Below are 7,705 nucleotides of genomic sequence, written 5' to 3'. Positions count from 1 at the left end.
CTGCTGGGCTGCCATCCCAGTTTTGTTCTAGTCATGGCTAATGAAGGTTCAGTAGTCAGCTCTGCATGGTTCAGTTGGGTCAGTTGTGTTAATTATAATTGTTTCATTGTGCATTGTATTGGAAAATAGCTCTGTATGTGTATTGCTGAAGGTTTAGCATTGGAAAATTCCATCGAAGCTTCAGCTGTGCTGGTCAAGGAAGCTGCGCTATCCCTCCAGCTCGTGTGCCAGAGATACAAGATGGCTTCCACAGCTGACAGGTGCGAAAGCAGTGGCAGCAGCTACTCTACCCTGCACACCAGATGCTAGGCCTCAGTAAAACACAGCTGAGTCTCAGGCTCCTGAGGAGACTCTCTCCAGAACCCTTTTTGGGCTCTGGGGAAAGTTTCCTCATGAGCCAGAAGGATTCTCCAGGGTGCTCCCAATATATTTGATTTCACTTACATACATAGAAGTGCAGAACACAACCCCACATAAATTAGGAGTTGTCTGTATGTAAAGCGATAAAACAAATACGGGGCTTTTCCACCCTTCTGTTTGTCTTGCTGCTTTCCCCTGGGAATACCCACAGTTACCATTGAACTGGAACAGGTGTTAATTGTTGGTGTGTGTGTGTGTAATGCTTATTCTGATTTTCCCCAGTAAACAGTGGATTTTCCCCGGAAAAGTGGCAGGACAAATGAAAAACTGATCTGAGCCATGCCTAGAAAAAGCCAATTGGGCCCGTGCTTTCTAGGCACTGGACAAGCAGAGGAGTGGGTGAGCCCACAACCTCAAAATCCATAAACTAAAATTGTACTCAATCAATACCATTCCACGCACACCAATTCTGTACCCACTAACAGTGGCGTAGCTAGCTGCTTGGGTGCTCGGGGCGGTGTGCGCGCCCTGCAGCCGGGAGCGGAGCATGCTGCCCATTGGGGTGGGTCAAGCTGCCTATGGGGGTGGGGCGAGCTAAGGCAGGGCTTGCTGCGTGGAGCCTCTCCGCAGCCTCCCCCTCAGCTCTAGGGCAAGCCCCATGCTGCTCGAAAAAGCTGCACAGAACTTGCAGGCAGCCGCACACTGCCTCCCCCTCAGGAGAGATGTGTGGCTCAGGCACGCTGCAGGCCCTGCAATGTGCAGGGCCCTCCGCCTCACCTAGCTACGCCTCTGAATTAGGCAGATTCATGGAGGAGAGGGCTGTTGAAGGCTACTAGCCATAAAGGCTGTGCTCTGCCTGCAAAGTTGGAGACTGCAATGTTTCTGGTTTTTGGAAATCACTCAAGGGGAGAGTGCTCCTGCAGTGGCATAGGAAGGGGCGTGCGGTGGGTGCGGGAGTTATTTTTCCAAAAACACATATTTTTGCCATTTTGTTAATCCCCTCAGTGATGACACTCAGGGCAGATCACACCCATCACAGCCCCTTCCTTTCCTACGCCACTGCCCACTAACACACTCTTACCTCAACATTCACCCACTTTTGCCCACACGAACACTTCTCTCTCTGAATTCACTTCAATTTCATTTTCCAGAGAATTCACCAGAAAACAGCACAAAGCAGTGAATTAAGCAGCTCACTGCTGGGGCTACAGCTGCACCATTTCCCTGCCTCCATTTGCAACTTCAAAGCTCTAGCACGTGAAGGAAAAACAAAAACAAAACAAAAGCATTTTGACAATCAGTTTGTCATTCAGCCTTGTTTTAGGACAGAGAACATGGTCAGGTGGGAAAAACAATTTGAACTTATATTGGTATAAGACCTACAGAATCTGTATGGTAGCATCTTAAGTTCTTTTTCAGATCTTCAGAGGAAGAGAAAGGATAACCTTGGAATAAACAGCCCTTTTCTCTGCAGAAAATAGACACAGTTGTCACAATTAACACATTGGCTTCCTGATTTGAACAAGAAAAATCAATAGCCCATGGGTCTATTTGCATGGCAATTTGGGTATTTGTTTTCAGACTTGTCTGAATTATCTCCCTGTCAGTCATCTTGGGACAATATAGCTGGATGTATCTGTGCTTTAAATGAGGAACTGATTAGCAATAGCTTACGTATCTGGGCCAGCTCAAGATATTTTGCTGCCTGAGGCGAAGGTCAAGATGGCACATACCAATTGAACTGGTAGTTAATAGACAGTATCCTTCACTACACTTGGGGGCAGCAAACTTGTGTAGTGGGTGCAGGTCAGCTACATGGGGCTCATAGCTCTGTCTACTCCCCGCACCTCAGCATCTGAGGGTGGTAGTGGTGGAAATACCCATGTATTAAAAAGCAAAGGAACTGTGCCCTTGACCAGACAACTGCCTGCTCCCAGAAAAAGAAGCTTAGAGACAAACTGAGAAATCACACACCCTTTCTCATGGGTGCTAACATCACCTGCAGAATTTCTTTCCACCCTATGCCATGGGAGATTTAGTCAAGGGTAAGAGAGAGAGAGCAGTCCTCGGCAATGACCTTTAAATATCGTCTGGAGCACAGTTCATTTGAGGGATGTAGCAAACCAGCAAAGCATGATTGCAGTGACATTAAGATAGGGTTGCCAGATGTCCAGGGATGACCTGGAGAGAACAGGAATTGACAGCCTCACCTGACATCCAGGACAACCATCATCTTTAGACATACCATTCTAAGAGTAAAATAGGAATGGTATCAAAATCAAATAGCAGTCTAAAATAGTAATGTGCTAATGTTGTCTCTTACAGGCTGTCATCTTGTCTCTTCACCCTGTCAGGGGTTGTTTTTTACCTTACAGGAGAGAAAAAGGATATGATTCTCCTGTTCTTTCTCTGCCTGCCTTGCTCCCTCCGTGACCTGAAAATACACAGTGGTTATCTTGTTGAAAGGCTGTTTTGCACATAATGTGAAAGTGGTGACAGTGGATTATTCTTCTTTCTCAAGTGCCTATAGTAGCCATGCACAGTGTGTGTGTTTGTGTTTGTGTGTATTTGTATGGCAAAACACAGGCTCTGCCTAAGAGAGCAGTCTTCTCCAGGTTACCTGTTTATTGAGCATTCATCCTGATTTGCTTGCAAAAAAAAAAAGCTTGCACAGAGATTATGCTGAACAGTCCTTCAGAATTGTTTGTGGTGCATAGGGATGTAAGAAGGCATCATTTTTTGTTCCAACCTGTATTTGTCACATGCAACACTGTTTCCCTTCCGCTTCAGTTTGTTCTCTGCCAAAAACATTATTTGTCTTGTTGTCCACTGTGATGAAATGTGCTTTACATAATGTCAATGCAACTAAATTAATTTAGTATGTAAATTAATTCCATATGCAAATTAATTAAGTTACATTGACATTACATTATTCTACTCCGTTCATGTCAATGCAACACAATGCAAATGGGAAGAAAAGCAATCAATAATGCATTGTTCGTGAACTGGTGGCAGCAACAACTGTGAATGAGGTCGGTTGGAAGTGTTAGCAAACCTTGCAGCTTGGTTGAATTAGATTTGAATAATCACAGTTGCTGGAGTTCAATGGCTTTATTCATGCAGGAACTATTTACAGAATGAGTGATTAGAGAGAGAGAAATAGCAGACATCTCCCAATCTCTTGGGAGAGTAAAACAACAAAATGTCTCAGCTGTTAGGGGTGGAGTTAACTTAGACAAAGAAGCTATAAGCAGGGGGTGGCTAGATCACTAGACGTGTGTGTTTTAAAGTAACATATGTATTAGCTAGAAGTATACAAGAGGATTAAATGCATTTCCTTTTCTCCAACGGTAAGAATCCCCCCCCCCCCGAACAGTTTGTGGAGGGATGAGTGGGTGGGCTTATTCCATCTAGTAAGCCAAAATGCTTGCCCTGACAGACCGATCACCTTAGTGCAATATTGAACTCCTCCCCACCTCTCAAGCCCAACTATTTTACCTTGGGAGAATTCTGGTTGCACTATTCAAGCTAGGCACCTGTTTCTTGGCATCCATGAACTCTTGAGCAACTGCCACAAGTTGTCGAGAAGCAGCACCACTGTGTCAGGATAATCCATGAGCTTTCTGTGTAGCAGAAATGCAACTTTGTGTGGTTGAGGCAGACTAAAATCAACTGGCATGGGCAACTCGGCAGAGATACCATCTCCTGGAAATTGGTTGGCGGCAGGTGTGTTTCTCAACATTTTATCTGCTTGTGTTGTTCAGTGATGTGAATCTGACGTGCCCCCGAAGAACAGCAAGCACACAGATGTTGAGCCCCTTGAGGTTTTCTCCGATGTCAATGAATATCATGAAGCCATGCCTTCTGAATAAAATTAAGACCTTCAATTACTAAAATGGTTTCTCTCCTGATCAGGCCTGTCCTTTCCCAGATACACTCTTCTTGGTCTTTGAGACACACAAATCTTCGTGTCTCTGTCAGGCTGCTATCCTTTGATTCTTTGACAATCTCAGAATTATATAGATATGTTTCTCTCACTTGCATTTCAACAATATCAAAATATTTGTGTGGCTAGATAACTTGATACAGATCAGTATCACACAATGGCACTTTAATTATATCCCCTCTGACTTTTAAGTGATGAAAAGATATATCCCATGTTTAATTTGGTGGTGCAGTTCATTTGGTTTTATTTAAAGAGATATTTATAAACCACCTACTCATAAAAAATACTTAAATTAAATCGTAATAATAATATAAAATCATAAAATATAAAACAAATGATCTAATCTGGTCCTGATGTGTCAGGGAGCAATTTTTCTATATGTACAGCTTCATTCAGAGAACAGCATAATTTTCATATAGAAAATCATATTGTGAGCTTTGACTAAAGACTTAGTAAAACAGAATTTAATGCAATATAGCATTTAGAAAATATAGATTAAGAGTGACATAAGAATAGCATTATAATTGTGCTGTCAAAGCAATCAGTTGTTTTAATGTGAAGCTTAGGCTTGCTGTTTTTTTACCTAGCTGAAGATTTGTCCTCAGAACTTCCCAAGCTGCCCTAGTTTTTTTTTATTTAAAAAATAAAGAAATCTAAGTTTCCTATCATTCTTAGCACCTTAGAATAAAGGTCATTGTCACCCAGTCAATGGTGTGTGTCCGGATCATGTTGTTTTCTGCTAGGTGAAGAAGAGAAGGTGCGTGTGACCAAGGGCTAAAAAGGAGGAGAGAAAAATGAGTCTGTGAAATATTTTATATTGATCAGTGACTGGATCAGGTTTTTCCATCTTTCCCCTCAAATTCTTCACTTAAGCAAACCCATGACAGAAGTTGCTAAAGGCCGACCATAATCTAACTAAGGAAAAGCGTAAATGAAATCACTGCTTTTTGGCAGTTATTTACATTCTTGCATAGTCTTTAAAACAACCCAGTAATGTTCTAATTTCACATTTGTTGATGTGCCCATTATTGTTTTCTTTAGCACCTTATCCCTGAGACCTAAGGTGCCAAAATGTGTCACTGTGATTTAGCAAAGGTTCCAAGCAGCTCACTTTTCAATTGTCATCCATTTTGGCCCAGCATGGCTGCTCCAATGTTTACTCAAGTTGGTGGTCAAGTTGTGCCTAGCCAGGCCCAGATGGGCCTCAAGGGATAGTCAAGATTTGAGGTTGCTGCTGCCGATGTTATTCTGCTTCCGCCATTCTGGACAAATTCATTGGAGCCACACAGGTGCATTATAACAACTTCACTTTTGTTTGTATAGCAGTTTCTAAAAGGTTCATGTGAAGTGACTATAATCTCAAAAACCATACAGTCGTCAATTTTCAAGTCAATGCAAAGCTATGAAAGCTTGGAGAGTCCACCCCACCTCCTTAGCAATGTGTCTAAAATTTGTACATCAACTTTATTTTGAAGAACCCCAAGAGATACATTTCAAAAAGTGCAACGTACACTTGAGCTGAAATTCAGCATGTTTAAGCCTTATTGATTTCAGTGGGTGAGATGTTACGTAGTCAATGTGGAAGCAAGCTCCTTGGGACAGGAATCTTTTATTGCTTGTGTTTCTCTGCAAAGTGATATGGTTTGATATCAATAGCAGACAATTCAGAGAAAAATTAATAATATCTCTCAAATTCTGCTAAAATACAGGCATTGCCTTCACAATAAAGCCCGAAAATTGATGGGAGTTTTTAAAAAAATGAAACAAATTTATGTGACATTGCATATGACATTAGGACTGTACCAAATATTCTCCAGTTTCAATGTGTGTGTGAAATAGTGATTTGGGTGTGTCGAAATATCTCCCTAAAAGCCATTTGACTGTGCAAATGTACCCTCTTTTCACTGCTTTTCTTTTTCTTTTTCTTTTGCCTTAGTCCTTGCTTTACAATCACCGTGGCATCATTTCTTCTGTCACAGTTACTGCTACCCTTTCTTTCCAAGATTATTCATGTGTGTGAATGTTGGGTATGTCTGTGTCCCAGCCAAATGAGGATTATGTAGTGAATGAGTAGCTATTGCTGCATTACATAGCCATTACAATTTGGCTACATGATGATACCACTGAAGGTAAATTAAGACAATTGAATGTGAAGACAATAGATTGATCATATGGGTTATCCCAGCCAATCAGGGAACACACAGCAAACATAATGGCATCACTATGCTACATGGCCAATCATTTTTAGTTATGTGATGATTTCATAGGGGAAGCATGAACACAAGAGAGAGATGATAAAAAATACTAAATGAGTACAAAATAAAAGGCCATTGAAACAGCACCCCCCCCCCCCCGCCGCCAATACTGCTGGATATGTTCCTGAAAACTGGTGGTAGTTTCAGATCAGACCCACTTACCATAACTTCCGGTTTTCTTTATTTCCTTTATGGTGATGATTTATTCCGTGACAACAGCACAACAACTGTTTTGCAACCAGTGGTGCTGGTTCATTTGGTAGAATTAACAGTGATTCTGGGCATCTGTGTAGTGTATTGTGACCTCATTGACTGGGTAAGCATTGAGGACTCAAAGGATCCATTGGATCAATAACCCATAAAACGAAAACTATATTCATTGCATATTATAAGTGCTCTTTGGGAACTATCAGAGGCTATTGTGAAAATAATCCACATGCCTAAATGTGTGCTTAATTGAGTATGCCTTAAAATCCCTAACTACACATTTAGTCCATCCAAACTGTGTGTTTATACAAGACTTAAATACAGTACATTTACTTCAATGAGCAACATGTTTTTTTAATAACAGTGTAAGATAAAATCCTCCAGTAAAAGGAAGGGCAGTAACCAGAGAAGAGATTTAAAGCAGTGTCCTAAGGAGGTGATGGGAGTTTGCATTCCTTACATTGTGCAATCTTTATGCTCTCGGGAGCAGGGAAAGTCAGCAGAAGCAGAGTCAACCCCTAATTATGCTTGTATTTGCACTTGCTGCTTGAACTCCAGACAGGAGCATTGTTTAATACTTAATTTTGTGTTTATATATTACAGTAGGATGTACTTTATCAGGAAGATGCCTGCAGTTCACAGGTTGCTTTGTAAACCAATAAATGTTTAATTATATTGACCAGTTTGCTGTCTCTATGACTCTAAGTGAAAATGCTCACAACCGTGCTGAATGGTGTTGATGTAAACAGCTCGCATTGTGAAGGCCAGGGTATATATACATTTAGCAAATTAGCAGGATAATTGTTTTTTTCTCCGGGATTCTACTACTTCATGCACCAGCAAGGAACTGCATTATCCCTCCCCCACAAAACCCCCACAAATCCATTAAGAAGATCTAAACTCTTCTCCTTGACATGTTAGTTTTCTATGTGTAGGG

The 7,705-nt window shown here is 41.5% G+C and overlaps 1 long non-coding RNA gene across 1 annotated transcript; it reads right to left on the bottom strand.

The window, feature by feature from the left end:
* Nucleotides 1–1,650: 1,650 nt before the first annotated feature.
* On the bottom strand, nucleotides 1,651–3,300 carry LOC310845487. Its single transcript, XR_014564798.1, has 2 exons — nucleotides 2,360–3,300; nucleotides 1,651–1,828 (listed from the first exon to the last, which is right to left on the bottom strand). It is a non-coding gene; the product is annotated as an uncharacterized lncRNA (long non-coding RNA).
* Nucleotides 3,301–7,705: the final 4,405 nt, after the last annotated feature.

Source organism: Podarcis gaigeae (genome assembly GCF_964106915.1).
Source record: "Podarcis gaigeae genome assembly, chromosome: 5".
NCBI classification, from domain to species: Eukaryota; Metazoa; Chordata; class Lepidosauria; order Squamata; family Lacertidae; genus Podarcis; species Podarcis gaigeae.
Note: the sequence above shows the minus strand (reverse complement) of the source record. Positions and strands in the feature narration are given on the sequence as shown.